The sequence below is a fragment of the Taudactylus pleione genome, unplaced genomic scaffold (genome assembly GCF_031769625.1).
Source record: "Taudactylus pleione unplaced genomic scaffold, aTauple2 ptg000317l, whole genome shotgun sequence".
Lineage (NCBI taxonomy): Eukaryota > Metazoa > Chordata > Amphibia > Anura > Myobatrachidae > Taudactylus > Taudactylus pleione.
In genome coordinates this window covers 5,791,623-5,819,564 of record NW_028284718.1, presented here as the reverse complement: position 1 = coordinate 5,819,564, position 27,942 = coordinate 5,791,623, and the positions used below count along the sequence as shown (strand labels likewise).

General features: G+C 32.1%; 7 non-coding genes across 7 annotated transcripts; all 7 read right to left on the bottom strand.

The window, feature by feature from the left end:
* Positions 1-67: 67 nt before the first annotated feature.
* On the bottom strand, positions 68-139 carry TRNAP-UGG (transfer RNA proline (anticodon UGG)). The gene has a single exon. It is a non-coding gene; the product is annotated as a tRNA-Pro (tRNA).
* A 2,204-nt stretch (positions 140-2,343) lies between these two features.
* TRNAP-UGG (transfer RNA proline (anticodon UGG)) lies at positions 2,344-2,415 on the bottom strand. The gene has a single exon. It is a non-coding gene; the product is annotated as a tRNA-Pro (tRNA).
* Positions 2,416-4,110: 1,695 nt separating this feature from the next.
* On the bottom strand, positions 4,111-4,182 carry TRNAP-UGG (transfer RNA proline (anticodon UGG)). Its single transcript has one exon. It is a non-coding gene; the product is annotated as a tRNA-Pro (tRNA).
* A 4,844-nt stretch (positions 4,183-9,026) lies between these two features.
* TRNAP-UGG (transfer RNA proline (anticodon UGG)) lies at positions 9,027-9,098 on the bottom strand. The gene has a single exon. It is a non-coding gene; the product is annotated as a tRNA-Pro (tRNA).
* A 3,923-nt stretch (positions 9,099-13,021) lies between these two features.
* On the bottom strand, positions 13,022-13,093 carry TRNAP-UGG (transfer RNA proline (anticodon UGG)). The gene has a single exon. It is a non-coding gene; the product is annotated as a tRNA-Pro (tRNA).
* A 5,689-nt stretch (positions 13,094-18,782) lies between these two features.
* Positions 18,783-18,854, bottom strand: TRNAP-UGG (transfer RNA proline (anticodon UGG)). The gene has a single exon. It is a non-coding gene; the product is annotated as a tRNA-Pro (tRNA).
* A 6,620-nt stretch (positions 18,855-25,474) lies between these two features.
* On the bottom strand, positions 25,475-25,546 carry TRNAP-UGG (transfer RNA proline (anticodon UGG)). The gene has a single exon. It is a non-coding gene; the product is annotated as a tRNA-Pro (tRNA).
* Positions 25,547-27,942: the final 2,396 nt, after the last annotated feature.

Here is a 27,942-nt window from a genome sequence, read left to right as displayed (position 1 = left end):
TTGACTTAGCCAATTGAGAAAATCAGCTATATATAAACCATGAGATGCACCGTACAAAAGAAAAAGAGGGCTCGTCCGGGACTTGAACCTGGGACCTCTCGCACCCAAAGCGAGAATCATACCCCTAGGCCAACGAGCCAACTGAAATAAGTGTGGTTTATTTGATTTCTTAACTGTTTTAATGTGAAAATGGTATTCTTTTAAAGCAGTCACTAATGTATACAAGGAGGAAATATTAGCATAAATAAAATATTTCCTAATAGTCAATATTTTTCTAAGTATACTTGCTTGGAAAATGCTGTGCAAAGTTTTATGATGCCCAGCAGAGTTTTTCTGATGGATAAAACCCAAGACATGTCACATGCTATGTGCAGATAAGTACTTACAAATAATTTTAGCAGTTTGACAAAAAACAAAATTCAATTGTGCAAATAAGTAAATCCAATCTATTTTGAGAGTTTTGAAAAAACAACATTCAGTTGAAATTCACTCAGGAAATTGACTTCAATAAGATAATGGAACCATGTCAAAGAATCTGAAAAGTTGGGCTCGTCCAGGATTTGAACCCGGGACCTCTCACACCCAAAGTGAGAGTCATAGAATCAAGTAAGCATGTTTTATTTGATTTCTTAACTGTTTTTATGTGAAAATTGTATTATTTTAAAGCAGTCACTAATGTATACAAGGAGGAAATATTATCATAAATAAAATATTTCCTAATAGTCAATATTTTTCTAAGTATACTTGCTTGGAAATTGCTGTGCAAACTTTTATGATGCCCCGCAGAGTTTTTCTGATGGATAAAACCCAAGACATGTCACATGCTATGTGCAGATAAGTACTTACAAATAATTTTAGCAGTTTGACAAAAAACAAAATTCAATTCTGCAAATAAGTAAATCCAATCTATTTTGAGAGTTTTGAAAAAACAATATTCAGTTGAAATTCACTCTGGAAATTGACTTCAATAAGATAATGGAACCATGTAAAAGAATCTAAAAATTTGGGCTCGTCCGGGATTTGAAACCGTGACCTCTCGCACCCAAAGTGAGAATCATAGAGTCATCAAGTAAGCATGTTTTTTTTGATTTCTTAACTGTTTTTATGTGAAAATTGTATTATTTTAAAGCAGTCACTAATGTATACAAGGAGGAAATATTATCATAAATAAAATATTTCCTAATAGTCAATATTTTTCTAAGTATACTTGCTTGGAAATTGCTGTGCAAAGTTTTATGATGCCCAGCAGAGTTTTTCTGATGGATAAAACCCAAGACATGTCACATGCTATGTGCAGGTAAGTAATTACAAATAATTTTAGCAGTTTGACAAAAAACAAAATTCAATTGTGCAAATAAGTAAATCCAATCTATTTTGTGAGTTTTTAAAAATTAATATTCCGTTGAAGATTTTACTCAGGAAATTGACTTCAATAAGATAATGGAACTATGTCAAAGAATCTGAAAATTTGGGCTCGTCCATGATTTGAACCTGGGACCTCTCACACCCTAAGTGAGAATCATAACCCTAGACCAACAAGCCACCTACCTGAACATTTTTCTATTGATTTTTCAATTGATTTAAAGAAAATAGCTTTTTGTTTTTAAAAACACCATATACATTTATGTAAAAATGATTTTGTAGAATAAATAAAATATTTCCTTATGGTCCAGTAGATAGTTTTCTAAGTATGCATATAGGAAAAGTGCAGGGACAAGATTTGTGAGTGCCTACAGAGTTTGGACTTCTCTCATGGATGAAGCTAAAAACTTGTCATATGCAATGTACAAATCATGCTTCCAGACACAGAAGAAAGGCAAAAGAAAACCTTGCAATTTCATTTTGAACTTTTTGTGTTTCAAAATGAGACTATTCTTTTAAAACATTCAAAGCTATCTAGACAGTAGGGAACCTGCAGTTTCCTAATATACCACAATACAGTTGAAATTTGAATAAGTATGCTCTTATTTTTAGAACAACTAAAATGTTTCCGTAAGATTCTATTGATAGTTTTCTTTGTGTGCTTATTTGGAAAGTGCAGTGACAAGATTTAAAAATGGCTACAGAGTTTGGACTTGTCTGATCGATAAAACCCAAGACTTGTCAAAAGCTATGTGTAAATCATGCATAAATAGAAGAAAGGCAATTGAAAAATAATGAAGGCAAGATTCATAAGTATGTACAAATTCTATTGGGAGTATGGCAAAAACAAAACTCAGTTGATGCTATTGACTTAGCCAATTGAGAAAATCAGCTATATATAAACCATGAGATGCACCGTTCAAAAGAAATAGAGGGCTCGTCCGGGACTTGAACCCGGGACCTCTCACACCCAAAGCAAGAGGGCTCGTCCGGGATTTGAACCCGGGACCTCTCACACCCAAAGCAAGAGTCATACCCCTAGACCAACGAGCCAACTGAAATAAGTTTGGTTTATTTGATTTCTTAACTGTTTTTATGTGAAAATGGTATTCTTTTAAAGCAGTCACTAATGTATACAAGGAGGAAATATTAGCATAAATAAAATATTTCCTAATAGTCAATATTTTTCTAAGTATACTTGCTTGGAAATTGCTGTGCAAAGTTTTATGATACCCAGCAGAGGTTTTCTGATGGATCAAACCCAAGACATGTCACATGCTATGTGCAGATAAGTACTTACAAATAATTTTAGCAGTTTGACAAAAAACAAAATTCAATTGTGCAAATAAGTAATTCCAATCTATTTTGAGAGTTTTGAAAAAACAACGTTCAGTTGAAATTCACTCAGGAAATTGACTTCAATAAGATAATGGAACCATGTCAAAGAATCTGAAAAGTTGGGCTCGTCCAGGATTTGAACCCGGGACCTCTCACACCCAAAGTGAGAGTCATAGAATCAAGTAAGCATGTTTTATTTGATTTCTTAACTGTTTTTAAGTGAAAATTGTATTATTTTAAAGCAGTCACTAATGTATACAAGGAGGAAATATTATCATAAATAAAATATTTCCTAATAGTCAATATTTTTCTAAGTATACTTGCTTGGGAATTGCTGTGCAAAGTTTTATGATGCCCAGCAGAGTTTTTCTGATGGATAAAACCCAAGACATGTCACATGCTATGTGCAGGTAAGTAATTACAAATAATTTTAGTAGTTTGACAAAAAACAAAATTCAATTGTGCAAATAAGAAAATCCAATCTATTTTGTGAGTTTTTAAAAATTAATATTCCGTTGAAGATTTTACTCAGGAAATTGACTTCAATAAGATAATGGAACTATGTCAAAGAATCAGAAAATTTGGGCTCATCCATGATTTGAACCTGGGACCTCTCACACCCTAAGCGAGAATCATAACCCTAGACCAACAAGCCACCTACCTGAACATTTTTCTATTGATTTTTCAATTGATTTAAAGAAAATAGCTTTTTGTTTTTAAAAACACCATATACATTTATGTAAAAATGAATTTGTAGAATAAATAAAATATTTCCTTATGGTCCAGTAGATAGTTTTCTAAGTATGCATATAGGAAAAGTGCAGGGACAAGATTTGTGAGTGCCTACACAGTTTGGACTTCTCTCATGGACGAAGCTAAAGACTTGTCATATGCAATGTACAAATCATGCTTCCAGACACAGAAGAAAGGCAAAAGAAAAGCTTGCAATTTCATTTTTGAACTTTTTGTGTATCAAAATGAGACTATTCTTTTAAAACATTCAAAGCTATCTAGACAGTAGGGAACCTGCAGTTTTCCTAATATACCACAATACAGTTGAAATTTGAATAAGTATGCTCTTATTTTTAGAACAACTAAAATGTTTCCGTAAGATTCTATTGATAGTTTTCTTTGTGTGCTTATTTGGAAAGTGCAGTGACAAGATTTAAAAATGGCTACAGAGTTTGGACTTGTCTGATCGATAAAACCCAAGACTTGTCAAAAGCTATGTGTAAATCATGCATAAATAGAAGAAAGGCAATTGAAAAATGATGAAGGCAAGATTCATAAGTATGTACAAATTCTATTGGGAGTATGGCAAAAACAAAACTCAGTTGATGCTATTGACTTAGCCAATTGAGAAAATCAGCTATATATAAACCATGAGATGCACCGTACAAAAGAAAAAGAGGGCTCGTCCGGGACTTGAACCTGGGACCTCTCGCACCCAAAGCGAGAATCATACCCCTAGGCCAACGAGCCAACTGAAATAAGTGTGGTTTATTTGATTTCTTAACTGTTTTAATGTGAAAATGGTATTCTTTTAAAGCAGTCACTAATGTATACAAGGAGGAAATATTAGCATAAATAAAATATTTCCTAATAGTCAATATTTTTCTAAGTATACTTGCTTGGAAAATGCTGTGCAAAGTTTTATGATGCCCAGCAGAGTTTTTCTGATGGATAAAACCCAAGACATGTCACATGCTATGTGCAGATAAGTACTTACAAATAATTTTAGCAGTTTGACAAAAAACAAAATTCAATTGTGCAAATAAGTAAATCCAATCTATTTTGAGAGTTTTGAAAAAACAACATTCAGTTGAAATTCACTCAGGAAATTGACTTCAATAAGATAATGGAACCATGTCAAAGAATCTGAAAAGTTGGGCTCATCCAGGATTTGAACCCGGGACCTCTCACACCCAAAGTGAGAGTTATAGAATCAAGTAAGCATGTTTTATTTGATTTCTTAACTGTTTTTATGTGAAAATTGTATTATTTTAAAGCAGTCACTAATGTATACAAGGAGGAAATATTATCATAAATAAAATATTTCCTAATAGTCAATATTTTTCTAAGTATACTTGCTTGGAAATTGCTGTGCAAACTTTTATGATGCCCCGCAGAGTTTTTCTGATGGATAAAACCCAAGATATGTCACATGCTATGTGCAGATAAGTACTTACAAATAATTTTAGCAGTTTGACAAAAAACAAAATTCAATTCTGCAAATAAGTAAATCCAATCTATTTTGAGAGTTTTGAAAAAACAATATTCAGTTGAAATTCACTCTGGAAATTGACTTCAATAAGATAATGGAACCATGTAAAAGAATCTAAAAATTTGGGCTCGTCCGGGATTTGAACCCGTGACCTCTCGCACCCAAAGTGAGAATCATAGAGTCATCAAGTAAGCATGTTTTTTTTGATTTCTTAACTGTTTTTATGTGAAAATTGTATTATTTTAAAGCAGTCACTAATGTATACAAGGAGGAAATATTATCATAAATAAAATATTTCCTAATAGTCAATATTTTTCTAAGTATACTTGCTTGGAAATTGCTGTGCAAAGTTTTATGATGCCCAGCAGAGTTTTTCTGATGGATAAAACCCAAGACATGTCACATGCTATGTGCAGGTAAGTAATTACAAATAATTTTAGCAGTTTGACAAAAAACAAAATTCAATTGTGCAAATAAGTAAATCCAATCTATTTTGTGAGTTTTTAAAAATTAATATTCCGTTGAAGATTTTACTCAGGAAATTGACTTCAATAAGATAATGGAACTATGTCAAAGAATCTGAAAATTTGGGCTCGTCCATGATTTGAACCTGGGACCTCTCACACCCTAAGTGAGAATCATAACCCTAGACCAACAAGCCACCTACCTGAACATTTTTCTATTGATTTTTCAATTGATTTAAAGAAAATAGCTTTTTGTTTTTAAAAACACCATATACATTTATGTAAAAATGATTTTGTAGAATAAATAAAATATTTCCTTATGGTCCAGTAGATAGTTTTCTAAGTATGCATATAGGAAAAGTGCAGGGACAAGATTTGTGAGTGCCTACAGAGTTTGGACTTCTCTCATGGATGAAGCTAAAAACTTGTCATATGCAATGTACAAATCATGCTTCCAGACACAGAAGAAAGGCAAAAGAAAACCTTGCAATTTCATTTTGAACTTTTTGTGTTTCAAAATGAGACTATTCTTTTAAAACATTCAAAGCTATCTAGACAGTAGGGAACCTGCAGTTTCCTAATATACCACAATACAGTTGAAATTTGAATAAGTATGCTCTTATTTTTAGAACAACTAAAATGTTTCCGTAAGATTCTATTGATAGTTTTCTTTGTGTGCTTATTTGGAAAGTACAGTGACAAGATTTAAAAATGGCTACAGAGTTTGGACTTGTCTATTCGATAAAACCCAAGACTTGTCAAAAGCTATGTGTAAATCATGCATAAATAGAAGAAAGGCAATTGAAAAATGATGAAGGCAAGATTCATAAGTATGTACAAATTCTATTGGGAGTATGGCAAAAACAAAACTCAGTTGATGCTATTGACTTAGCCAATTGAGAAAATCAGCTATATATAAACCATGAGATGCACCATACAAAAGAAATAGAGGGCTCATCCGGGATTTGAGCCCAGGACCTCTCACACCCAAAGCGAGAATCATACTCCTAGACCAACGAGCCAACTGAAATAAGTGTGGTTTATTTGATTTCTTAACTGTTTTTATGTGAAAATGGTATTCTTTTAAAGCAGTCACTAATGTATACAAGGAGGAAATATTAGCATAAATAAAATATTTCCTAATAGTCAATATTTTTCTAAGTATACTTGCTTGGAAAATGCTGTGCAAAGTTTTATGATGCCCAGCAGAGTTTTTCTGATGGATAAAACCCAAGACATGTCACATGCTATGTGCAGATAAGTACTTACAAATAATTTTAGCAGTTTGACAAAAAACAAAATTCAATTGTGCAAATAAGTAATTCCAATCTATTTTGAGAGTTTTGAAAAAACAACGTTCAGTTGAAATTCACTCAGGAAATTGACTTCAATAAGATAATGGAACCATGTCAAAGAATCTGAAAAGTTGGGCTCGTCCAGGATTTGAACCCGGGACCTCTCACACCCAAAGTGAGAGTCATAGAATCAAGTAAGCATGTTTTATTTGATTTCTTAACTGTTTTTAAGTGAAAATTGTATTATTTTAAAGCAGTCACTAATGTATACAAGGAGGAAATATTATCATAAATAAAATATTTCCTAATAGTCAATATTTTTCTAAGTATACTTGCTTGGAAAATGCTGTGCAAAGTTTTATGATGCCCAGCAGAGTTTTTCTGATGGATAAAACCCAAGACATGTCACATGCTATGTGCAGATAAGTACTTACAAATAATTTTAGCAGTTTGACAAAAAACAAAATTCAATTGTGCAAATAAGTAAATCCAATCTATTTTGAGAGTTTTGAAAAAACAACATTCAGTTGAAATTCACTCAGGAAATTGACTTCAATAAGATAATGGAACCATGTCAAAGAATCTGAAAAGTTGGGCTCGTCCAGGATTTGAACCCGGGACCTCTCACACCCAAAGTGAGAGTCATAGAATCAAGTAAGCATGTTTTATTTGATTTCTTAACTGTTTTTATGTGAAAATTGTATTATTTTAAAGCAGTCACTAATGTATACAAGGAGGAAATATTATCATAAATAAAATTTTTCCTAATAGTCAATATTTTTCTAAGTATACTTGCTTGGAAATTGCTGTGCAAACTTTTATGATGCCCCGCAGAGTTTTTCTGATGGATAAAACCCAAGACATGTCACATGCTATGTGCAGATAAGTACTTACAAATAATTTTAGCAGTTTGACAAAAAACAAAATTCAATTCTGCAAATAAGTAAATCCAATCTATTTTGAGAGTTTTGAAAAAACAATATTCAGTTGAAATTCACTCTGGAAATTGACTTCAATAAGATAATGGAACCATGTAAAAGAATCTAAAAATTTGGGCTCGTCCGGGATTTGAACCCGTGACCTCTCGCACCCAAAGTGAGAATCATAGAGTCATCAAGTAAGCATGTTTTTTTTGATTTCTTAACTGTTTTTATGTGAAAATTGTATTATTTTAAAGCAGTCACTAATGTATACAAGGAGGAAATATTATCATAAATAAAATATTTCCTAATAGTCAATATTTTTCTAAGTATACTTGCTTGGAAATTGCTGTGCAAAGTTTTATGATGCCCAGCAGAGTTTTTCTGATGGATAAAACCCAAGACATGTCACATGCTATGTGCAGGTAAGTAATTACAAATAATTTTAGCAGTTTGACAAAAAACAAAATTCAATTGTGCAAATAAGTAAATCCAATCTATTTTGTGAGTTTTTAAAAATTAATATTCCGTTGAAGATTTTACTCAGGAAATTGACTTCAATAAGATAATGGAACTATGTCAAAGAATCTGAAAATTTGGGCTCGTCCATGATTTGAACCTGGGACCTCTCACACCCTAAGTGAGAATCATAACCCTAGACCAACAAGCCACCTACCTGAACATTTTTCTATTGATTTTTCAATTGATTTAAAGAAAATAGCTTTTTGTTTTTAAAAACACCATATACATTTATGTAAAAATGATTTTGTAGAATAAATAAAATATTTCCTTATGGTCCAGTAGATAGTTTTCTAAGTATGCATATAGGAAAAGTGCAGGGACAAGATTTGTGAGTGCCTACAGAGTTTGGACTTCTCTCATGGATGAAGCTAAAAACTTGTCATATGCAATGTACAAATCATGCTTCCAGACACAGAAGAAAGGCAAAAGAAAACCTTGCAATTTCATTTTGAACTTTTTGTGTTTCAAAATGAGACTATTCTTTTAAAACATTCAAAGCTATCTAGACAGTAGGGAACCTGCAGTTTCCTAATATACCACAATACAGTTGAAATTTGAATAAGTATGCTCTTATTTTTAGAACAACTAAAATGTTTCCGTAAGATTCTATTGATAGTTTTCTTTGTGTGCTTATTTGGAAAGTGCAGTGACAAGATTTAAAAATGGCTACAGAGTTTGGACTTGTCTGATCGATAAAACCCAAGACTTGTCAAAAGCTATGTGTAAATCATGCATAAATAGAAGAAAGGCAATTGAAAAATGATGAAGGCAAGATTCATAAGTATGTACAAATTCTATTGGGAGTATGGCAAAAACAAAACTCAGTTGATGCTATTGACTTAGCCAATTGAGAAAATCAGCTATATATAAACCATGAGATGCACCATACAAAAGAAAAAGAGGGCTCGTCCGGGACTTGAACCTGGGACCTCTCGCACCCAAAGCGAGAATCATACCCCTAGGCCAACGAGCCAACTGAAATAAGTGTGGTTTATTTGATTTCTTAACTGTTTTTATGTGAAAATGGTATTCTTTTAAAGCAGTCACTAATGTATACAAGGAGGAAATATTAGCATAAATAAAATATTTCCTAATAGTCAATATTTTTCTAAGTATACTTGCTTGGAAAATGCTGTGCAAAGTTTTATGATGCCCAGCAGAGTTTTTCTGATGGATAAAACCCAAGACATGTCACATGCTATGTGCAGATAAGTACTTACAAATAATTTTAGCAGTTTGACAAAAAACAAAATTCAATTGTGCAAATAAGTAAATCCAATCTATTTTGAGAGTTTTGAAAAAACAACATTCAGTTGAAATTCACTCAGGAAATTGACTTCAATAAGATAATGGAACCATGTCAAAGAATCTGAAAAGTTGGGCTCGTCCAGGATTTGAACCCGGGACCTCTCACACCCAAAGTGAGAGTCATAGAATCAAGTAAGCATGTTTTATTTGATTTCTTAACTGTTTTTATGTGAAAATTGTATTATTTTAAAGCAGTCACTAATGTATACAAGGAGGAAATATTATCATAAATAAAATATTTCCTAATAGTCAATATTTTTCTAAGTATACTTGCTTGGAAATTGCTGTGCAAACTTTTATGATGCCCCGCAGAGTTTTTCTGATGGATAAAACCCAAGACATGTCACATGCTATGTGCAGATAAGTACTTACAAATAATTTTAGCAGTTTGACAAAAAACAAAATTCAATTCTGCAAATAAGTAAATCCAATCTATTTTGAGAGTTTTGAAAAAACAATATTCAGTTGAAATTCACTCTGGAAATTGACTTCAATAAGATAATGGAACCATGTAAAAGAATCTAAAAATTTGGGCTCGTCCGGGATTTGAACCCGTGACCTCTCGCACCCAAAGTGAGAATCATAGAGTCATCAAGTAAGCATGTTTTTTTTGATTTCTTAACTGTTTTTATGTGAAAATTGTATTATTTTAAAGCAGTCACTAATGTATACAAGGAGGAAATATTATCATAAATAAAATATTTCCTAATAGTCAATATTTTTCTAAGTATACTTGCTTGGAAATTGCTGTGCAAAGTTTTATGATGCCCAGCAGAGTTTTTCTGATGGATAAAACCCAAGACATGTCACATGCTATGTGCAGGTAAGTAATTACAAATAATTTTAGCAGTTTGACAAAAAACAAAATTCAATTGTGCAAATAAGTAAATCCAATCTATTTTGTGAGTTTTTAAAAATTAATATTCCGTTGAAGATTTTACTCAGGAAATTGACTTCAATAAGATAATGGAACTATGTCAAAGAATCTGAAAATTTGGGCTCGTCCATGATTTGAACCTGGGACCTCTCACACCCTAAGTGAGAATCATAACCCTAGACCAACAAGCCACCTACCTGAACATTTTTCTATTGATTTTTCAATTGATTTAAAGAAAATAGCTTTTTGTTTTTAAAAACACCATATACATTTATGTAAAAATGATTTTGTAGAATAAATAAAATATTTCCTTATGGTCCAGTAGATAGTTTTCTAAGTATGCATATAGGAAAAGTGCAGGGACAAGATTTGTGAGTGCCTACAGAGTTTGGACTTCTCTCATGGATGAAGCTAAAAACTTGTCATATGCAATGTACAAATCATGCTTCCAGACACAGAAGAAAGGCAAAAGAAAACCTTGCAATTTCATTTTGAACTTTTTGTGTTTCAAAATGAGACTATTCTTTTAAAACATTCAAAGCTATCTAGACAGTAGGGAACCTGCAGTTTCCTAATATACCACAATACAGTTGAAATTTGAATAAGTATGCTCTTATTTTTAGAACAACTAAAATGTTTCCGTAAGATTCTATTGATAGTTTTCTTTGTGTGCTTATTTGGAAAGTACAGTGACAAGATTTAAAAATGGCTACAGAGTTTGGACTTGTCTATTCGATAAAACCCAAGACTTGTCAAAAGCTATGTGTAAATCATGCATAAATAGAAGAAAGGCAATTGAAAAATGATGAAGGCAAGATTCATAAGTATGTACAAATTCTATTGGGAGTATGGCAAAAACAAAACTCAGTTGATGCTATTGACTTAGCCAATTGAGAAAATCAGCTATATATAAACCATGAGATGCACCATACAAAAGAAATAGAGGGCTCATCCGGGATTTGAGCCCAGGACCTCTCACACCCAAAGCGAGAATCATACTCCTAGACCAACGAGCCAACTGAAATAAGTGTGGTTTATTTGATTTCTTAACTGTTTTTATGTGAAAATGGTATTCTTTTAAAGCAGTCACTAATGTATACAAGGAGGAAATATTAGCATAAATAAAATATTTCCTAATAGTCAATATTTTTCTAAGTATACTTGCTTGGAAAATGCTGTGCAAAGTTTTATAATGCCCAGCAGAGTTTTTCTGATGGATAAAACCCAAGACATGTCACATGCTATGTGCAGATAAGTACTTACAAATAATTTTAGCAGTTTGACAAAAAACAAAATTCAATTGTGCAAATAAGTAATTCCAATCTATTTTGAGAGTTTTGAAAAAACAACGTTCAGTTGAAATTCACTCAGGAAATTGACTTCAATAAGATAATGGAACCATGTCAAAGAATCTGAAAAGTTGGGCTCGTCCAGGATTTGAACCCGGGACCTCTCACACCCAAAGTGAGAGTCATAGAATCAAGTAAGCATGTTTTATTTGATTTCTTAACTGTTTTTAAGTGAAAATTGTATTATTTTAAAGCAGTCACTAATGTATACAAGGAGGAAATATTATCATAAATAAAATATTTCCTAATAGTCAATATTTTTCTAAGTATACTTGCTTGGGAATTGCTGTGCAAAGTTTTATGATGCCCAGCAGAGTTTTTCTGATGGATAAAACCCAAGACATGTCACATGCTATGTGCAGGTAAGTAATTACAAATAATTTTAGTAGTTTGACAAAAAACAAAATTCAATTGTGCAAATAAGAAAATCCAATCTATTTTGTGAGTTTTTAAAAATTAATATTCCGTTGAAGATTTTACTCAGGAAATTGACTTCAATAAGATAATGGAACTATGTCAAAGAATCAGAAAATTTGGGCTCATCCATGATTTGAACCTGGGACCTCTCAAACCCTAAGCGAGAATCATAACCCTAGACCAACAAGCCACCTACCTGAACATTTTTCTATTGATTTTTCAATTGATTTAAAGAAAATAGCTTTTTGTTTTTAAAAACACCATATACATTTATGTAAAAATGAATTTGTAGAATAAATAAAATATTTCCTTATGGTCCAGTAGATAGTTTTCTAAGTATGCATATAGGAAAAGTGCAGGGACAAGATTTGTGAGTGCCTACACAGTTTGGACTTCTCTCATGGACGAAGCTAAAGACTTGTCATATGCAATGTACAAATCATGCTTCCAGACACAGAAGAAAGGCAAAAGAAAACCTTGCAATTTCATTTTTGAACTTTTTGTGTATCAAAATGAGACTATTCTTTTAAAACATTCAAAGCTATCTAGACAGTAGGGAACCTGCAGTTTTCCTAATATACCACAATACAGTTGAAATTTGAATAAGTATGCTCTTATTTTTAGAACAACTAAAATGTTTCCGTAAGATTCTATTGATAGTTTTCTTTGTGTGCTTATTTGGAAAGTGCAGTGACAAGATTTAAAAATGGCTACAGAGTTTGGACTTGTCTGATCGATAAAACCCAAGACTTGTCAAAAGCTATGTGTAAATCATGCATAAATAGAAGAAAGGCAATTGAAAAATGATGAAGGCAAGATTCATAAGTATGTACAAATTCTATTGGGAGTATGGCAAAAACAAAACTCAGTTGATGCTATTGACTTAGCCAATTGAGAAAATCAGCTATATATAAACCATGAGATGCACCGTACAAAAGAAAAAGAGGGCTCGTCCGGGACTTGAACCTGGGACCTCTCGCACCCAAAGCGAGAATCATACCCCTAGGCCAACGAGCCAACTGAAATAAGTGTGGTTTATTTGATTTCTTAACTGTTTTTATGTGAAAATTGTATTCATTTAAAGCAGTCACTAATGTATACAAGGAGGAAATATTAGCATAAATAAAATATTTCCTAATAGTCAATATTTTTCTAAGTATACTTGCTTGGAAAATGCTGTGCAAAGTTTTATGATGCCCAGCAGAGTTTTTCTGATGGATAAAACCCAAGACATGTCACATGCTATGTGCAGATAAGTACTTACAAATAATTTTAGCAGTTTGACAAAAAACAAAATTCAATTGTGCAAATAAGTAAATCCAATCTATTTTGAGAGTTTTGAAAAAACAACATTCAGTTGAAATTCACTCAGGAAATTGACTTCAATAAGATAATGGAACCATGTCAAAGAATCTGAAAAGTTGGGCTCGTCCAGGATTTGAACCCGGGACCTCTCACACCCAAAGTGAGAGTCATAGAATCAAGTAAGCATGTTTTATTTGATTTCTTAACTGTTTTTATGTGAAAATTGTATTATTTTAAAGCAGTCACTAATGTATACAAGGAGGAAATATTATCATAAATAAAATTTTTCCTAATAGTCAATATTTTTCTAAGTATACTTGCTTGGAAATTGCTGTGCAAACTTTTATGATGCCCCGCAGAGTTTTTCTGATGGATAAAACCCAAGACATGTCACATGCTATGTGCAGATAAGTACTTACAAATAATTTTAGCAGTTTGACAAAAAACAAAATTCAATTCTGCAAATAAGTAAATCCAATCTATTTTGAGAGTTTTGAAAAAACAATATTCAGTTGAAATTCACTCTGGAAATTGACTTCAATAAGATAATGGAACCATGTAAAAGAATCTAAAAATTTGGGCTCGTCCGGGATTTGAACCCGTGACCTCTCGCACCCAAAGTGAGAATCATAGAGTCATCAAGTAAGCATGTTTTTTTTGATTTCTTAACTGTTTTTATGTGAAAATTGTATTATTTTAAAGCAGTCACTAATGTATACAAGGAGGAAATATTATCATAAATAAAATATTTCCTAATAGTCAATATTTTTCTAAGTATACTTGCTTGGAAATTGCTGTGCAAAGTTTTATGATGCCCAGCAGAGTTTTTCTGATGGATAAAACCCAAGACATGTCACATGCTATGTGCAGGTAAGTAATTACAAATAATTTTAGCAGTTTGACAAAAAACAAAATTCAATTGTGCAAATAAGTAAATCCAATCTATTTTGTGAGTTTTTAAAAATTAATATTCCGTTGAAGATTTTACTCAGGAAATTTACTTCAATAAGATAATGGAACTATGTCAAAGAATCAGAAAATTTGGGCTCGTCCATGATTTGAACCTGGGACCTCTCACACCCTAAGTGAGAATCATAACCCTAGACCAACAAGCCACCTACCTGAACATTTTTCTATTGATTTTTCAATTGATTTAAAGAAAATAGCTTTTTGTTTTTAAAAACACCATATACATTTATGTAAAAATGATTTTGTAGAATAAATAAAATATTTCCTTATGGTCCAGTAGATAGTTTTCTAAGTATGCATATAGGAAAAGTGCAGGGACAAGATTTGTGAGTGCCTACAGAGTTTGGACTTCTCTCATGGATGAAGCTAAAAACTTGTCATATGCAATGTACAAATCATGCTTCCAGACACAGAAGAAAGGCAAAAGAAAACCTTGCAATTTCATTTTGAACTTTTTGTGTTTCAAAATGAGACTATTCTTTTAAAACATTCAAAGCTATCTAGACAGTAGGGAACCTGCAGTTTCCTAATATACCACAATACAGTTGAAATTTGAATAAGTATGCTCTTATTTTTAGAACAACTAAAATGTTTCCGTAAGATTCTATTGATAGTTTTCTTTGTGTGCTTATTTGGAAAGTACAGTGACAAGATTTAAAAATGGCTACAGAGTTTGGACTTGTCTATTCGATAAAACCCAAGACTTGTCAAAAGCTATGTGTAAATCATGCATAAATAGAAGAAAGGCAATTGAAAAATGATGAAGGCAAGATTCATAAGTATGTACAAATTCTATTGGGAGTATGGCAAAAACAAAACTCAGTTGATGCTATTGACTTAGCCAATTGAGAAAATCAGCTATATATAAACCATGAGATGCACCGTACAAAAGAAATAGAGGGCTCATCCGGGATTTGAGCCCGGGACCTCTCACACCCAAAGCGAGAATCATACTCCTAGACCAACGAGCCAACTGAAATAAGTGTGGTTTATTTGATTTCTTAACTGTTTTTATGTGAAAATGGTATTCTTTTAAAGCAGTCACTAATGTATACAAGGAGGAAATATTAGCATAAATAAAATATTTCCTAATAGTCAATATTTTTCTAAGTATACTTGCTTGGAAAATGCTGTGCAAAGTTTTATGATGCCCAGCAGAGTTTTTCTGATGGATAAAACCCAAGACATGTCACATGCTATGTGCAGATAAGTACTTACAAATAATTTTAGCAGTTTGACAAAAAACAAAATTCAATTGTGCAAATAAGTAATTCCAATCTATTTTGAGAGTTTTGAAAAAACAACGTTCAGTTGAAATTCACTCAGGAAATTGACTTCAATAAGATAATGGAACCATGTCAAAGAATCTGAAAAGTTGGGCTCGTCCAGGATTTGAACCCGGGACTTCTCACACCCAAAGTGAGAGTCATAGAATCAAGTAAGCATGTTTTATTTGATTTCTTAACTGTTTTTAAGTGAAAATTGTATTATTTTAAAGCAGTCACTAATGTATACAAGGAGGAAATATTATCATAAATAAAATATTTCCTAATAGTCAATATTTTTCTAAGTATACTTGCTTGGAAATTGCTGTGCAAAGTTTTATGATGCCCAGCAGAGTTTTTCTGATGGATAAAACCCAAGACATGTCACATGCTATGTGCAGGTAAGTAATTACAAATAATTTTAGCAGTTTGACAAAAAACAAAATTCAATTGTGCAAATAAGTAAATCCAATCTATTTTGTGAGTTTTTAAAAATTAATATTCCGTTGAAGATTTTACTCAGGAAATTGACTTCAATAAGATAATGGAACTATGTCAAAGAATCTGAAAATTTGGGCTCGTCCATGATTTGAACCTGGGACCTCTCACACCCTAAGTGAGAATCATAACCCTAGACCAACAAGCCACCTACCTGAACATTTTTCTATTGATTTTTCAATTGATTTAAAGAAAATAGCTTATTGTTTTTAAAAACACCATATACATTTATGTAAAAATGATTTTGTAGAATAAATAAAATATTTCCTTATGGTCCAGTAGATAGTTTTCTAAGTATGCATATAGGAAATGTGCAGGGACAAGATTTGTGAGTGCCTACAGAGTTTGGACTTCTCTCATGGATGAAGCTAAAAACTTGTCATATGCAATGTACAAATCATGCTTCCAGACACAGAAGAAAGGCAAAAGAAAACCTTGCAATTTCATTTTGAACTTTTTGTGTTTCAAAATGAGACTATTCTTTTAAAACATTCAAAGCTATCTAGACAGTAGGGAACCTGCAGTTTCCTAATATACCACAATACAGTTGAAATTTGAATAAGTATGCTCTTATTTTTAGAACAACTAAAATGTTTCCGTAAGATTCTATTGATAGTTTTCTTTGTGTGCTTATTTGGAAAGTGCAGTGACAAGATTTAAAAATGGCTACAGAGTTTGGACTTGTCTGATCGAAAAAACCCAAGACTTGTCAAAAGCTATGTGTAAATCATGCATAAATAGAAGAAAGGCAATTGAAAAATGATGAAGGCAAGATTCATAAGTATGTACAAATTCTATTGGGAGTATGGCAAAAACAAAACTCAGTTGATGCTATTGACTTAGCCAATTGAGAAAATCAGCTATATATAAACCATGAGATGCACCGTACAAAAGAAAAAGAGGGCTCATCCGGGACTTGAACCTGGGACCTCTCGCACCCAAAGCGAGAATCATACCCCTAGGCCAACGAGCCAACTGAAATAAGTGTGGTTTATTTGATTTCTTAACTGTTTTTATGTGAAAATGTTATTCTTTTAAAGCAGTCACTAATGTATACAAGGAGGAAATATTAGCATAAATAAAATATTTCCTAATAGTCAATATTTTTCTAAGTATACTTGCTTGGAAAATGCTGTGCAAAGTTTTATGATGCCCAGCAGAGTTTTTCTGATGGATAAAACCCAAGACATGTCACATGCTATGTGCAGATAAGTACTTACAAATAATTTTAGCAGTTTGACAAAAAACAAAATTCAATTGTGCAAATAAGTAAATCCAATCTATTTTGAGAGTTTTGAAAAAACAACATTCAGTTGAAATTCACTCAGGAAATTGACTTCAATAAGATAATGGAACCATGTAAAAGAATCTAAAAATTTGGGCTCGTCCGGGATTTGAACCCGTGACCTCTCGCACCCAAAGTGAGAATCATAGAGTCATCAAGTAAGCATGTTTTATTTGATTTCTTAACTGTTTTTATGTGAAAATTGTATTATTTTAAAGCAGTCACTAATGTATACAAGGAGGAAATATTATCATAAATAAAATATTTCCTAATAGTCAATATTTTTCTAAGTATACTTGCTTGGAAATTGCTGTGCAAAGTTTTATGATGCCCAGCAGAGTTTTTCTGATGGATAAAACCCAAGACATGTCACATGCTATGTGCAGGTAAGTAATTACAAATAATTTTAGCAGTTTGACAAAAAACAAAATTCAATTGTGCAAATAAGTAAATCCAATCTATTTTGTGAGTTTTTAAAAATTAATATTCCGTTGAAGATTTTACTCAGGAAATTGACTTCAATAAGATAATGGAACTATGTCAAAGAATCTGAAAATTTGGGCTTGTCCATGATTTGAACCTGGGACCTCTCACACCCTAAGTGAGAATCATAACCCTAGACCAACAAGCCACCTACCTGAACATTTTTCTATTGATTTTTCAATTGATTTAAAGAAAATAGCTTTTTGTTTTTAAAAACACCATATACATTTATGTAAAAATGATTTTGTAGAATAAATAAAATATTTCCTTATGGTCCAGTAGATAGTTTTCTAAGTATGCATATAGGAAATGTGCAGGGACAAGATTTGTGAGTGCCTACAGAGTTTGGACTTCTCTCATGGATGAAGCTAAAAACTTGTCATATGCAATGTACAAATCATGCTTCCAGACACAGAAGAAAGGCAAAAGAAAACCTTGCAATTTCATTTTGAACTTTTTGTGTTTCAAAATGAGACTATTCTTTTAAAACATTCAAAGCTATCTAGACAGTAGGGAACCTGCAGTTTCCTAATATACCACAATACAGTTGAAATTTGAATAAGTATGCTCTTATTTTTAGAACAACTAAAATGTTTCCGTAAGATTCTATTGATAGTTTTCTTTGTGTGCTTATTTGGAAAGTGCAGTGACAAGATTTAAAAATGGCTACAGAGTTTGGACTTGTCTATTCGATAAAACCCAAGACTTGTCAAAAGCTATGTGTAAATCATGCATAAATAGAAGAAAGGCAATTGAAAAATGATGAAGGCAAGATTCATAAGTATGTACAAATTCTATTGGGAGTATGGCAAAAACAAAACTCAGTTGATGCTATTGACTTAGCCAATTGAGAAAATCAGCTATATATAAACCATGAGATGCACCGTACAAAAGAAAAAGAGGGCTCGTCCGGGACTTGAACCTGGGACCTCTCGCACCCAAAGCGAGAATCATACCCCTAGGCCAACGAGCCAACTGAAATAAGTGTGGTTTATTTGATTTCTTAACTGTTTTTATGTGAAAATGGTATTCTTTTAAAGCAGTCACTAATGTATACAAGGAGGAAATATTAGCATAAATAAAATATTTCCTAATAGTCAATATTTTTCTAAGTATACTTGCTTGGAAAATGCTGTGCAAAGTTTTATGATGCCCAGCAGAGTTTTTCTGATGGATAAAACCCAAGACATGTCACATGCTATGTGCAGGTAAGTAATTACAAATAATTTTAGTAGTTTGACAAAAAACAAAATTCAATTGTGCAAATAAGTAAATCCAATCTATTTTGTGAGTTTTTAAAAATTAATATTCCGTTGAAGATTTTACTCAGGAAATTGACTTCAATAAGATAATGGAACTATGTCAAAGAATCAGAAAATTTGGGCTCATCCATGATTTGAACCTGGGACCTCTCACACCCAAAGTGAGAATCATAGAGTCATCAAGTAAGCATGTTTTATTTGATTTCTTAACTGTTTTTATGTGAAAACTGTATTATTTTAAAGCAGTCACTAATGTATACAAGGAGGAAATATTATCATAAATAAAATATTTCCTAATAGTCAATATTTTTCTAAGTATACTTGCTTGGAAATTGCTGTGCAAAGTTTTATGATGACCAGCAGAGTTTTTCTGATGGATAAAACCCAAGACATGTCACATGCTATGTGCAGGTAAGTAATTACAAATAATTTTAGCAGTTTGACAAAAAACTAAATTCAATTGTGCAAATAAGTAAATCCAATCTATTTTGTGAGTTTTTAAAAATTAATATTCCGTTGAAGATTTTACTCAGGAAATTGACTTCAATAAGATAATGGAACCATGTCAAAGAATCTGAAAATTTGGGCTCGTCCATGATTTGAACCTGGGACCTCTCACACCCTAAGTGAGAATCATAACCCTAGACCAACAAGCCACCTACCTGAACATTTTTCTATTGATTTTTCAATTGATTTAAAGAAAATAACTTTTTGTTTTTAAAAACACCATATACATTTATGTAAAAATGATTTTGTAGAATAAATAAAATATTTCCTTATGGTCCAGTAGATAGTTTTCTAAGTATGCATATAGGAAATGTGCAGGGACAAGATTTGTGAGTGCCTACAGAGTTTGGACTTCTCTCATGGATGAAGCTAAAAACTTGTCATATGCAATGTACAAATCATGCTTCCAGACACAGAAGAAAGGCAAAAGAAAACCTTGCAATTTCATTTTGAACTTTTTGTGTTTCAAAATGAGACTATTCTTTTAAAACATTCAAAGCTATCTAGACAGTAGGGCACCTGCAGTTTCCTAATATACCACAATACAGTTGAAATTTGAATAAGTATGCTCTTATTTTTAGAACAACTAAAATGTTTCCGTAAGATTCTATTGATAGTTTTCTTTGTGTGCTTATTTGGAAAGTGCAGTGACAAGATTTAAAAATGGCTACAGAGTTTGGACTTGTCTATTCGATAAAACCCAAGACTTGTCAAAAGCTATGTGTAAATCATGCATAAATAGAAGAAAGGCAATTGAAAAATGATGAAGGCAAGATTCATAAGTATGTACAAATTCTATTGGGAGTATGGCAAAAACAAAACTCAGTTGATGCTATTGACTTAGCCAATTGAGAAAATCAGCTATATATAAACCATGAGATGCACCGTACAAAAGAAAAAGAGGGCTCGTCCGGGACTTGAACCTGGGACCTCTCGCACCCAAATCGAGAATCATACCCCTAGGCCAACGAGCCAACTGAAATAAGTGAGGTTTATTTGATTTCTTAACTGTTTTTATGTGAAAATGGTATTCTTTTAAAGCAGTCACTAATGTATACAAGGAGGAAATATTAGCATAAATAAAATATTTCCTAATAGTCAATATTTTTCTAAGTATACTTGCTTGGAAAATGCTGTGCAAAGTTTTATGATGCCCAGCAGAGTTTTTCTGATGGATAAAACCCAAGACATGTCACATGCTATGTGCAGATAAGTACTTACAAATAATTTTAGCAGTTTGACAAAAAACAAAATTCAATTGTGCAAATAAGTAAATCCAATCTATTTTGAGAGTTTTGAAAAAACAACATTCAGTTGAAATTCACTCAGGAAATTGACTTCAATAAGATAATGGAACCATGTCAAAGAATCTGAAAAGTTGGGCTCATCCAGGATTTGAACCCGGGACCTCTCACACCCAAAGTGAGAGTCATAGAATCAAGTAAGCATGTTTTATTTGATTTCTTAACTGTTTTTATGTGAAAATTGTATTATTTTAAAGCAGTCACTAATGTATACAAGGAGGAAATATTATCATAAATAAAATATTTCCTAATAGTCAATATTTTTCTAAGTATACTTGCTTGGAAATTGCTGTGCAAAGTTTTATGATGCCCCGCAGAGTTTTTCTGATGGATAAAACCCAAGACATGTCACATGCTATGTGCAGATAAGTACTTACAAATAATTTTAGCAGTTTGACAAAAAACAAATTCAATTCTGCAAATAAGTAAATCCAATCTATTTTGAGAGTTTTGAAAAAACAATATTCAGTTGAAATTCACTCTGGAAATTGACTTCAATAAGATAATGGAACCATGTAAAAGAATCTAAAAATTTGGGCTCGTCCGGGATTTGAACCCGTGACCTCTCGCACCCAAAGTGAGAATCATAGAGTCATCAAGTAAGCATGTTTTATTTGATTTCTTAACTGTTTTTATGTGAAAATTGTATTATTTTAAAGCAGTCACTAATGTATACAAGGAGGAAATATTATCATAAATAAAATATTTCCTAATAGTCAATATTTTTCTAAGTATACTTGCTTGGAAATTGCTGTGCAAAGTTTTATGATGCCCAGCAGAGTTTTTCTGATGGATAAAACCCAAGACATGTCACATGCTATGTGCAGGTAAGTAATTACAAATAATTTTAGCAGTTTGACAAAAAACAAAATTCAATTGTGCAAATAAGTAAATCCAATCTATTTTGTGAGTTTTTAAAAATTAATATTCTGTTGAAGATTTTACTCAGGAAATTGACTTCAATAAGATAATGGAACTATGTCAAAGAATCAGAAAATTTGGGCTCATCCATGATTTGAACCTGGGACCTCTCACACCCAAAGTGAGAATCATAGAGTCATCAAGTAAGCATGTTTTATTTGATTTCTTAACTGTTTTTATGTGAAAACTGTATTATTTTAAACAAGCAGTCACTAATGTATACAAGGAGGAAATATTATCATAAATAAAATATTTCCTAATAGTCAATATTTTTCTAAGTATACTTGCTTGGAAATTGCTGTGCAAAGTTTTATGATGCCCAGCAGAGTTTTTCTGATGGATAAAACCCAAGACATGTCACATGCTATGTGCAGGTAAGTAATTACAAATAATTTTAGCAGTTTGACAAAAAACAAAATTCAATTGTGCAAATAAGTAAATCCAATCTATTTTGTGAGTTTTTAAAAATTAATATTCCGTTGAAGATTTTACTCAGGAAATTGACTTCAATAAGATAATGGAACTATGTCAAAGAATCTGAAAATTTGGGCTCGTCCATGATTTGAACCTGGGACCTCTCACACCCTAAGTGAAAATCATAACCCTAGACCAACAAGCCACCTACCTGAACATTTTTCTATTGATTTTTCAATTGATTTAAAGAAAATAACTTTTTGTTTTTAAAAACACCATATACATTTATGTAAAAATGATTTTGTAGAATAAATAAAATATTTCCTTATGGTCCAGTAGATAGTTTTCTAAGTATGCATATAGGAAATGTGCAGGGACAAGATTTGTGAGTGCCTACAGAGTTTGGACTTCTCTCATGGATGAAGCTAAAAACTTGTCATATGCAATGTACAAATCATGCTTCCAGACACAGAAGAAAGGCAAAAGAAAACCTTGCAATTTCATTTTGAACTTTTTGTGTTTCAAAATGAGACTATTCTTTTAAAACATTCAAAGCTATCTAGACAGTAGGGAACCTGCAGTTTCCTAATATACCACAATACAGTTGAAATTTGAATAAGTATGCTCTTATTTTTAGAACAACTAAAATGTTTCCGTAAGATTCTATTGATAGTTTTCTTTGTGTGCTTATTTGGAAAGTGCAGTGACAAGATTTAAAAATGGCTACAGAGTTTGGACTTGTCTGATCGAAAAAACCCAAGACTTGTCAAAAGCTATGTGTAAATCATGCATAAATAGAAGAAAGGCAATTGAAAAATGATGAAGGCAAGATTCATAAGTATGTACAAATTCTATTGGGAGTATGGCAAAAACAAAACTCAGTTGATGCTATTGACTTAGCCAATTGAGAAAATCAGCTATATATAAACCATGAGATGCACCGTACAAAAGAAAAAGAGGGCTCATCCGGGACTTGAACCTGGGACCTCTCGCACCCAAAGCGAGAATCATACCCCTAGGCCAACGAGCCAACTGAAATAAGTGTGGTTTATTTGATTTCTTAACTGTTTTTATGTGAAAATGTTATTCTTTTAAAGCAGTCACTAATGTATACAAGGAGGAAATATTAGCATAAATAAAATATTTCCTAATAGTCAATATTTTTCTAAGTATACTTGCTTGGAAAATGCTGTGCAAAGTTTTATGATGCCCAGCAGAGTTTTTCTGATGGATAAAACCCAAGACATGTCACATGCTATGTGCAGATAAGTACTTACAAATAATTTTAGCAGTTTGACAAAAAACAAAATTCAATTGTGCAAATAAGTAAATCCAATCTATTTTGAGAGTTTTGAAAAAACAACATTCAGTTGAAATTCACTCAGGAAATTGACTTCAATAAGATAATGGAACCATGTCAAAGAATCTGAAAAGTTGGGCTCATCCAGGATTTGAACCCGGGACCTCTCACACCCAAAGTGAGAGTCATAGAATCAAGTAAGCATGTTTTATTTGATTTCTTAACTGTTTTTATGTGAAAATTGTATTATTTTAAAGCAGTCACTAATGTATACAAGGAGGAAATATTATCATAAATAAAATATTTCCTAATAGTCAATATTTTTCTAAGTATACTTGCTTGGAAATTGCTGTGCAAAGTTTTATGATGCCCCGCAGAGTTTTTCTGATGGATAAAACCCAAGACATGTCACATGCTATGTGCAGATAAGTACTTACAAATAATTTTAGCAGTTTGACAAAAAACAAATTCAATTCTGCAAATAAGTAAATCCAATCTATTTTGAGAGTTTTGAAAAAACAATATTCAGTTGAAATTCACTCTGGAAATTGACTTCAATAAGATAATGGAACCATGTAAAAGAATCTAAAAATTTGGGCTCGTCCGGGATTTGAACCCGTGACCTCTCGCACCCAAAGTGAGAATCATAGAGTCATCAAGTAAGCATGTTTTATTTGATTTCTTAACTGTTTTTATGTGAAAATTGTATTATTTTAAAGCAGTCACTAATGTATACAAGGAGGAAATATTATCATAAATAAAATATTTCCTAATAGTCAATATTTTTCTAAGTATACTTGCTTGGAAATTGCTGTGCAAAGTTTTATGATGCCCAGCAGAGTTTTTCTGATGGATAAAACCCAAGACATGTCACATGCTATGTGCAGGTAAGTAATTACAAATAATTTTAGCAGTTTGACAAAAAACAAAATTCAATTGTGCAAATAAGTAAATCCAATCTATTTTGTGAGTTTTTAAAAATTAATATTCCGTTGAAGATTTTACTCAGGAAATTGACTTCAATAAGATAATGGAACTATGTCAAAGAATCTGAAAATTTGGGCTTGTCCATGATTTGAACCTGGGACCTCTCACACCCTAAGTGAGAATCATAACCCTAGACCAACAAGCCACCTACCTGAACATTTTTCTATTGATTTTTCAATTGATTTAAAGAAAATAGCTTTTTGTTTTTAAAAACACCATATACATTTATGTAAAAATGATTTTGTAGAATAAATAAAATATTTCCTTATGGTCCAGTAGATAGTTTTCTAAGTATGCATATAGGAAATGTGCAGGGACAAGATTTGTGAGTGCCTACAGAGTTTGGACTTCTCTCATGGATGAAGCTAAAAACTTGTCATATGCAATGTACAAATCATGCTTCCAGACACAGAAGAAAGGCAAAAGAAAACCTTGCAATTTCATTTTGAACTTTTTGTGTTTCAAAATGAGACTATTCTTTTAAAACATTCAAAGCTATCTAGACAGTAGGGAACCTGCAGTTTCCTAATATACCACAATACAGTTGAAATTTGAATAAGTATGCTCTTATTTTTAGAACAACTAAAATGTTTCCGTAAGATTCTATTGATAGTTTTCTTTGTGTGCTTATTTGGAAAGTGCAGTGACAAGATTTAAAAATGGCTACAGAGTTTGGACTTGTCTATTCGATAAAACCCAAGACTTGTCAAAAGCTATGTGTAAATCATGCATAAATAGAAGAAAGGCAATTGAAAAATGATGAAGGCAAGATTCATAAGTATGTACAAATTCTATTGGGAGTATGGCAAAAACAAAACTCAGTTGATGCTATTGACTTAGCCAATTGAGAAAATCAGCTATATATAAACCATGAGATGCACCGTACAAAAGAAAAAGAGGGCTCGTCCGGGACTTGAACCTGGGACCTCTCGCACCCAAAGCGAGAATCATACCCCTAGGCCAACGAGCCAACTGAAATAAGTGTGGTTTATTTGATTTCTTAACTGTTTTTATGTGAAAATGGTATTCTTTTAAAGCAGTCACTAATGTATACAAGGAGGAAATATTAGCATAAATAAAATATTTCCTAATAGTCAATATTTTTCTAAGTATACTTGCTTGGAAAATGCTGTGCAAAGTTTTATGATGCCCAGCAGAGTTTTTCTGATGGATAAAACCCAAGACATGTCACATGCTATGTGCAGGTAAGTAATTACAAATAATTTTAGTAGTTTGACAAAAAACAAAATTCAATTGTGCAAATAAGTAAATCCAATCTATTTTGTGAGTTTTTAAAAATTAATATTCCGTTGAAGATTTTACTCAGGAAATTGACTTCAATAAGATAATGGAACTATGTCAAAGAATCAGAAAATTTGGGCTCATCCATGATTTGAACCTGGGACCTCTCACACCCAAAGTGAGAATCATAGAGTCATCAAGTAAGCATGTTTTATTTGATTTCTTAACTGTTTTTATGTGAAAACTGTATTATTTTAAAGCAGTCACTAATGTATACAAGGAGGAAATATTATCATAAATAAAATATTTCCTAATAGTCAATATTTTTCTAAGTATACTTGCTTGGAAATTGCTGTGCAAAGTTTTATGATGACCAGCAGAGTTTTTCTGATGGATAAAACCCAAGACATGTCACATGCTATGTGCAGGTAAGTAATTACAAATAATTTTAGCAGTTTGACAAAAAACTAAATTCAATTGTGCAAATAAGTAAATCCAATCTATTTTGTGAGTTTTTAAAAATTAATATTCCGTTGAAGATTTTACTCAGGAAATTGACTTCAATAAGATAATGGAACCATGTCAAAGAATCTGAAAATTTGGGCTCGTCCATGATTTGAACCTGGGACCTCTCACACCCTAAGTGAGAATCATAACCCTAGACCAACAAGCCACCTACCTGAACATTTTTCTATTGATTTTTCAATTGATTTAAAGAAAATAACTTTTTGTTTTTAAAAACACCATATACATTTATGTAAAAATGATTTTGTAGAATAAATAAAATATTTCCTTATGGTCCAGTAGATAGTTTTCTAAGTATGCATATAGGAAATGTGCAGGGACAAGATTTGTGAGTGCCTACAGAGTTTGGACTTCTCTCATGGATGAAGCTAAAAACTTGTCATATGCAATGTACAAATCATGCTTCCAGACACAGAAGAAAGGCAAAAGAAAACCTTGCAATTTCATTTTGAACTTTTTGTGTTTCAAAATGAGACTATTCTTTTAAAACATTCAAAGCTATCTAGACAGTAGGGCACCTGCAGTTTCCTAATATACCACAATACAGTTGAAATTTGAATAAGTATGCTCTTATTTTTAGAACAACTAAAATGTTTCCGTAAGATTCTATTGATAGTTTTCTTTGTGTGCTTATTTGGAAAGTGCAGTGACAAGATTTAAAAATGGCTACAGAGTTTGGACTTGTCTATTCGATAAAACCCAAGACTTGTCAAAAGCTATGTGTAAATCATGCATAAATAGAAGAAAGGCAATTGAAAAATGATGAAGGCAAGATTCATAAGTATGTACAAATTCTATTGGGAGTATGGCAAAAACAAAACTCAGTTGATGCTATTGACTTAGCCAATTGAGAAAATCAGCTATATATAAACCATGAGATGCACCGTACAAAAGAAAAAGAGGGCTCGTCCGGGACTTGAACCTGGGACCTCTCGCACCCAAATCGAGAATCATACCCCTAGGCCAACGAGCCAACTGAAATAAGTGAGGTTTATTTGATTTCTTAACTGTTTTTATGTGAAAATGGTATTCTTTTAAAGCAGTCACTAATGTATACAAGGAGGAAATATTAGCATAAATAAAATATTTCCTAATAGTCAATATTTTTCTAAGTATACTTGCTTGGAAAATGCTGTGCAAAGTTTTATGATGCCCAGCAGAGTTTTTCTGATGGATAAAACCCAAGACATGTCACATGCTATGTGCAGATAAGTACTTACAAATAATTTTAGCAGTTTGACAAAAAACAAAATTCAATTGTGCAAATAAGTAAATCCAATCTATTTTGAGAGTTTTGAAAAAACAACATTCAGTTGAAATTCACTCAGGAAATTGACTTCAATAAGATAATGGAACCATGTCAAAGAATCTGAAAAGTTGGGCTCATCCAGGATTTGAACCCGGGACCTCTCACACCCAAAGTGAGAGTCATAGAATCAAGTAAGCATGTTTTATTTGATTTCTTAACTGTTTTTATGTGAAAATTGTATTATTTTAAAGCAGTCACTAATGTATACAAGGAGGAAATATTATCATAAATAAAATATTTCCTAATAGTCAATATTTTTCTAAGTATACTTGCTTGGAAATTGCTGTGCA